Source organism: Zea mays, chromosome 9 (genome assembly GCF_902167145.1).
Source record: "Zea mays cultivar B73 chromosome 9, Zm-B73-REFERENCE-NAM-5.0, whole genome shotgun sequence".
NCBI classification, from domain to species: domain Eukaryota; kingdom Viridiplantae; phylum Streptophyta; class Magnoliopsida; order Poales; family Poaceae; genus Zea; species Zea mays.
Genome location: NC_050104.1, coordinates 59,201,103 through 59,208,892, shown reverse-complemented (window position 1 = coordinate 59,208,892; position 7,790 = coordinate 59,201,103).

The window sequence follows — 7,790 nt, the reverse complement described above, 5'->3', positions numbered from 1 at the left end:
CGATCCTTTCTCAAGTGCAACCAAACCATATCACCTGGCTCAAAAGTAACATGTTTTCTTCCTTTACTACCAGCAACCTGATTTTTTGCATTAGTAGCAGCAATGTTCTGTTTCGTTTGTTCATGTATGGTAATCATTTGTTCAACATGTGCAGCAGCATCTACATGTGGGGCGTTCGCAGCATTAAGTGAAATCAAATCAATAGGTGCCCTAGGGATGTAACCATAAACAATCTGGAAAGGGCACATCTTTGTAGAAGAATGCGTGGCATGATTGTAAGCAAATTCAACATGAGGCAAGCAATCCTCCCAACGTCTCAAATTCTTGTCTAAAACAGCCCTAAGCATGGTAGATAAAGTTCTATTTACTACCTCAGTTTGTCCATCAGTCTGAGGGTGACAAGTAGTGCTAAACAACAATTTAGTTCCCAATTTATTCCAAAGAGATCTCCAAAAATGGCTTAGAAACTTAGCATCGCGATCAGAGACTATTGTTTTTGGAATACCATGTAAACGAATAAATTCTCTAAAGAACAATTCAGCAACAATGCTAGCATCATCAGTTTTATGACAAGGTATAAAGTGAGCCATTTTAGAGAATCTATCAACAACCACAAAAATACTATCCGTCCCCTTCTTAGTTCTAGGCAAGCCCAAAACAAAGTCCATAGAGATATCAAGCCAAGGAGAAGAAGGGACAGGCAAAGGCATATACAAACCATGGTTGTTCAACCGTGACTTAGCTTTCTGACAAGTAGTGCAGCGTGTGAAAGGGAATTAGGCTTACACCTAGTTCCTATATAATTTTGGTGGTTGAATTGCCCAACACAAACATTTGGACTAACTAAGTTTGCCCAAGTGTATAGATTACACAGGTGTAAAAGGTTCACACTCAGCCAATAAAAAGACCAAGTCTTGGATTCAACAAAAGGGCAAAAGAGCAACCGAAGGCACCCCTGGTCTGGCGCACCGGACTGTCCGGTGTACCACCGGACATGTCCGGTGTGCCAGGGGGACTCAGACTCAAACTCGCCACCTTCGGGAATTTCCAGAGGCGACTCCGCTATAATTCACCGGACTGTCCGGTGTACACCGGACAGTGTCCGGTGCGCCATGGGAGGTCGGCCTCAGGAACTCGCCAGCCTCGGACTTTAATTCAAGCCGCTCCGCTATAATTCACCGGACTGTCCGGTGTGCACCGGACTGTCCGGTGAACCACGGAGCAACGGCTACTTCCGCGCCAACGGTCACCTGCAGGCGCATTCAATGCGCGCTCTGCGCGCGCAGTCGGCAGGCGCGCCCATACCGGTGCACCGGACAATGAACAGTAGATGTCCGGTGTGCACCGGACACCCTGGCGGGCCCACAAGTCAGAACTCCAACGGTCAGAATCCAACGGCAACGATGACGTGGCAGGGGGCACCGGACTGTCCGGTGTGCACCGGACTGTCCGGTGCGCCATCGAACAGAGAGCTTCCAGCAACGGCCACATTTGGTGGTTGGGGCTATAAATACCCCAACCACCCCACCATTCATTGCATCCAAGTTTTCCACTTCCCAACTACTACAAGAGCTCTAGCATTCAATTCTAGACACACCATAGAGATCAAATCCTCTCCAATTTCCACACAACGCCATAGTGACTAGAGAGAGTGATTTGCTTGTGTTCTTTCGAGCTCTTGCGCTTGGATTGCTTTCTTCTTTCTTGATCCATTCTTTGCAATCAAACTCACTTGTAATTGAGGCAAGAGACACCAATCTTGTGGTGGTCCTTGTGGGAACTTTGTGTTCCAAGTGGTTGAGAAAAGAAAGCTCACTCGATCCGTGGATCGTTTGAGAGAGGGAAGGGTTGAAAGAGACCCGGCCTTTGTGGCCTCCTCAACGGGGAGTAGGTTTGCGAGAACCGAACCTCGGTAAAACAAATCTCCGTGTCTCACTTGCTTATTCGCTTGGGATTTGTTTTGCGCCCTCTCTTGCGGACTCGTTTCTTTATTACTAACGCTAACCCGGCTTGTAGTTGTGTTTATATTTGTAAATTTCAGTTTCGCCCTATTCACCCCCCCTCTAGGCGACTTTCAATTGGTATCAGAGCCCGGTGCTTCATTAGAGCCTAACCGCTCGAAGTGATGTCGGGAGATCACGCCAAGAAGGAGATGGAGACCGGCGAAAAGCCCACTACAAGCCAAGGGAGCACTTCATCGGAAGAGTCCCGCACCAAAAGGAGGGAGAAGAAGAAGAGCTCCTCCAACAAAGGGAAGGAGAAGAAATCTTCTTCTCACCACAAAGAGAAGAAGGAAAAATCTTCTTCCCACAAATCGCACCGGAGTAAGAACAAGGAAAAGAGGATGAGGAAAGTGGTCTACTACGAGACCGACACTTCATCAACATCAACCTCCGACTCCGATGCGCCCTCCGTAACTTCTAAACGCCAAGAGCGTAAGAAGTTTAGTAAGATCCCCTTGCACTACTCTCGTACATCTAAACATTTACTTTCCGTCCCATTAGGCAAGCCACCAACTTTTGATGGTGAAGATTATGCTAGGTGGAGTGATTTAATGCGATTTCATCTAACCTCACTCCACAAAAGTATATGGGATGTTGTTGAGTTTGGTGCACAGGTACCATCTATAGGGGACAAAGATTATGATGAGGATGAGGTGGCACAAATCGAGCACTTCAACTCTCAAGCAACAACGATACTCCTCGCCTCTCTAAGTAAAGAGGAGTATAACAAGGTACAAGGGTTGAAGAGCGCCAAAGAGGTTTGGGATGTACTCAAGACCGCCCACGAGGGAGATGAGCTCACCAAGATCACCAAGCGGGAAACGATCGAGGGGGAGCTCGGTCGGTTCCGGCTTCTCAAAGGGGAAGAGCCACAACACATGTACAACCGGCTCAAGACCTTGGTGAACCAAGTGCGCAACCTCGGGAGCATAAAATGGGACGACCACGAAATGGTTAAGGTTATTCTAAGATCTCTCATTTTTCTTAACCCAACTCAAGTTCAATTAATTCGTGGTAATCGTCGATATACAAAAATGACCCCCGAGGAAGTTATCGGGCATTTTGTTAGTTTTGAGTGCATGATCGAAGGCTCGAGAAAGATCAACGAGCTCGACGAACCCACCACATCCGAAGCTCAACCCGTCGCATTCAAGGCGACGGAAGAAAAGAAGGAGGAGGCTACACCAAGTCGACAACCAATAGACGCCTCCAAGCTCGACAATGAGGAAATGGCGCTCGTCATCAAAAGCTTCCGCCAAATCCTCAAGCAAAGGAGGGGGAAAGACTACAAGTCCCGCTCCAAAAAGGTTTGCTACAAGTGTGGTAAGCCCGGACATTTTATTGCTAAATGTCCTATATCTAGTGACAGTGACCGAGGTGACGACAAGAAGGGGAGAAGAAGGGAAAAGAAGAAGTACTACAAGAAGAAGGGTGGCGATGCCCATGTTTGTCGGGAATGGGATTCCGACGAGAGCTCAAGCAACTCCTCCGACGACGAGGACGCCGCCAACATCGCCGTCACCAAGGGACTCCTCTTCCCAAACGTCGGCCACAAGTGCCTCATGGCAAAGGACGGCAAAAGGAAGAAGGTTAAATCTAACTCCTCCACTAAATATGAATCTTCTAGTGATGATAATGCTAGTGATGAGGAGGATAATTTGCGTTCCCTTTTTGCCAACCTTAACATAGCACAAAAGGAAAAACTAAATGAATTGGTTAGTGCTATTCATGAAAAGGATGACCTCTTGGATTCCCAAGAGGACCTCCTTATTAAGGAAAATAAGAAGCATGTTAAGGTTAAAAATGCTTATGCTCTAGAAATTGAGAAATGTGAAAAATTATCTAGTGAGCTAAGCACTTGCCGTGAGATGATTGACAACCTTAGGAATGAAAATGCTAGTTTAAATGCTAAGGTTGATTCACATGTTTGTAATGTTTCAATTCCCAATCCTAGAGATAATAATAATGATTTGCTTGCTAGGATTGAAGAATTAAACATTTCTCTTGCTAGCCTTAAAGTAGAAAATGAAAATTTAATTGCTAAGGCTAAAGAACTAGATGTTTGCAATGCTACCATTTCCAATCTTAGAGATAAAAATGATATTCTTCATGCTAAGATTGTTGAACTTAATTCTTGCAAACCCTCTACATCTATTGTTGAGCATGTATCTATTTGTACTAGATGTAGAGATGTTGATATTAATGCTATTCATGATCACATGTCTTTAATTAAAAAACAAAATGATCATATAGCAAAACTAGATGCTAAAATTGCCGAGCACAACTTAGAAAATGAGAAATTTAAATTTGCTCGTAGCATGCTTTATAATGGGACACGCCCGGGCATCAAGGATGGCATTGGCTTCCAAAGGGGAGACAATGTCAAACTTAGTGCCCCTCCTAAAAGATTGTCCAACTTTGTTAAAGGCAAGGCTCCCATGCCTCAGGATAACGAGGGTTACATTTTATACCCTACCGGTTATCCTGAGAGCAAAATTAGGAAAATTCATTCTAGGAAGTCTCACTCTGGCCCAAATCATGCTTTTATGTATAAGGGTGAGACATCTAGCTCTAGGCAACCAACCCGTGCTAAGTTGCCTAGAAAGAGAACTCCTAGTGCATCAAATGATCATGACATTTCATTTAAAACTTTTGATGCATCATATGTTTTAACTAACAAATCCGGCAAAGTAGTTGCCAAATATGTTGGGGGCAAGCACAAGGGGTCAAAGACTTGTGTTTGGGTACCCAAAGTTCTTGTGTCTAATGCCAAAGGACCCAAAACCATTTGGGTACCTAAAATCAAGAACTAAACTTGTTTTGTAGGTTTATGCATCCGGGGGCTCAAGTTGGATCATCGACAGCGGGTGCACAAACCACATGACAGGGGAGAAAAGGATGTTCTCCTCATACGAGAAAAACCAAGATCCCCAAAGAGCGATCACGTTCGGGGATGGAAATCAAGGTTTGGTCAAAGGTTTGGGTAAAATTGCTATATCTCCTGACCATTCCATTTCCAATGTTTTTCTTGTTGATTCTTTAGATTACAATTTGCTTTCCGTATCTCAATTATGTTAAATGGGTTACAATTGTCTTTTTACTGATATTGGTGTCACTGTCTTTAGAAGAAGTGATGATTCAATAGCATTTAAGGGAGTGTTAGAGGGTCAGCTATACTTGGTAGATTTTGATAGAGCTGAACTCGACACTTGCTTAATTGCTAAGACTAACATGGGTTGGCTCTGGCACCGCCGACTGGCCCATGTTGGGATGAAGAATCTTCATAAGCTTCTAAAGGGAGAACACATTTTAGGATTAACAAATGTTCATTTTGAGAAAGACAGGGTTTGTAGCGCATGCCAAGCAGGAAAGCAAGTTGGCACTCATCATCCACATAAGAACATAATGACGACCGACAGGCCACTGGAGCTCCTACACATGGATCTATTCGGCCCGATCGCCTACATAAGCATCGGCGGGAGTAAGTACTGTCTAGTTATTGTGGATGATTATTCTCGCTTCACTTGGGTATTCTTTTTACAGGAAAAATCTCAAACCCAAGAGACCTTAAAGGGATTCTTGAGACGGGCTCAAAATGAGTTCGGCTTAAGGATCAAGAAAATAAGAAGCGACAACGGGACGGAGTTCAAGAATTCTCAAATTGAAGGCTTCCTTGAGGAGGAGGGCATCAAGCATGAGTTCTCTTCTCCCTACACGCCACAACAAAATGGTGTAGTGGAGAGGAAGAATCGAACTCTATTGGACATGGCAAGAACCATGCTTGATGAATACAAGACTTCGGATCGGTTTTGGGCGGAGGCGGTCAACACCGCTTGCTACGCCATCAACCGGTTGTATCTACACCGAATCCTCAAGAAGACATCATATGAACTCCTAACCGGTAAAAAGCCCAACATTTCATATTTTAGAGTTTTTGGTAGCAAATGCTTTATTCTTGTTAAAAGAGGTAGAAAATCTAAATTTGCTCCTAAAACTGTAGAAGGCTTTTTACTTGGTTATGACTCAAACACAAGGGCATATAGGGTCTTTAACAAGTCCACCGGACTCGTTGAAGTCTCATGTGACGTTGTGTTTGATGAAACTAACGGCTCTCAAGTAGAGCAAGTTGATCTTGATGAGATAGGTGAAGAAGAGGCTCCATGCATCACACTAAGGAACATGTCCATTGGGGATGTGTGTCCTAAGGAATCCGAAGAGCCTCCAAATGCACAAGATCAACCATCCTCCTCCACACAAGCATCTCCACCGACGCAAAATGAGGATGAAGCTCAAGTTGATGAAGTAGAAGATCAAGCAAATGAGCCACCTCAAGCTGATGGCATTGATCAAGGGGGAGATGCAAATGAGGAAAACAAGGAGGACGAGGAACAAAGGCCGCCACACCCAAGAGTCCACCAAGCAATTCAACGAGATCACCCCGTCGACACCATCCTCGGCGACATTCATAAGGGGGTAACTACTCGATCTCGTGTTGCACATTTTTGTGAACATTACTCGTTTGTTTCCTCTATTGAGCCACACAGGGTAGAGGAAGCACTTCAAGATTCGGATTGGGTGGTGGCGATGCAAGAGGAGCTCAACAACTTCACGAGGAATGAGGTATGGCATTTAGTTCCACGTCCTAACCAAAATGTTGTAGGAACCAAATGGGTCTTCCGCAACAAGCAAGACGAGCATGGTGTGGTGACAAGGAACAAAGCTCGACTTGTGGCCAAGGGATACTCCCAAGTCGAAGGTTTGGATTTCGATGAAACCTATGCACCCGTAGCTAGGCTTGAGTCAATTCGCATATTATTGGCCTATGCTACTTACCATGGCTTTAAGCTTTATCAAATGGACGTGAAAAGTGCCTTCCTCAATGGACCAATCAAGGAAGAGGTCTATGTTGAGCAACCTCCCGGCTTTGAAGACAGTGAGTATCCTAATCATGTCTATAAGCTCTCTAAGGCGCTTTATGGGCTCAAGCAAGCCCCAAGAGCATGGTATGAATGCCTTAGAGATTTCCTTATTGCTAATGGCTTCAAAGTCGGTAAAGCCGATCCTACTCTATTCACCAAAACACTTGTAAATGATTTGTTCGTATGCCAAATTTATGTTGATGATATTATATTTGGGTCTACTAACGAATCTACATGTGAAGAGTTTAGTAGGATTATGACACAGAAATTCGAGATGTCTATGATGGGGGAGTTGAAGTATTTTCTAGGATTCCAAGTAAAACAACTCCAAGAGGGCACCTTCATTAGCCAAACGAAGTATACTCAAGACATTCTAAACAAGTTTGGAATGAAGGATGCCAAACCCATCAAGACACCCATGGGAACTAATGGGCATCTCGACCTCGACACGGGAGGTAAGTCCGTGGATCAAAAGGTATACCGGTCGATGATAGGTTCATTACTCTATTTATGTGCATCTCGACCGGACATTATGCTTTCCGTATGCATGTGTGCAAGATTCCAAGCCGACCCTAAGGAAGCTCACCTTACGGCCGTAAAACGAATCTTGAAATATTTGGCTTATACTCCTAAGGTTGGGCTTTGGTATCCTAAGGGATCCACATTTGATTTAATTGGTTATTCCGATGCCGATTGGGCAGGGTGCAAAATCAATAGGAAGAGCACATCGGGGACTTGCCAGTTCTTGGGAAGATCCTTGGTGTCTTGGGCTTCAAAGAAGCAAAATTCGGTTGCTCTTTCCACCGCCGAAGCCGAGTACATTGCCGCAGGCCATTGTTGCGCGCAATTACTTTGGATGAGGCAAACC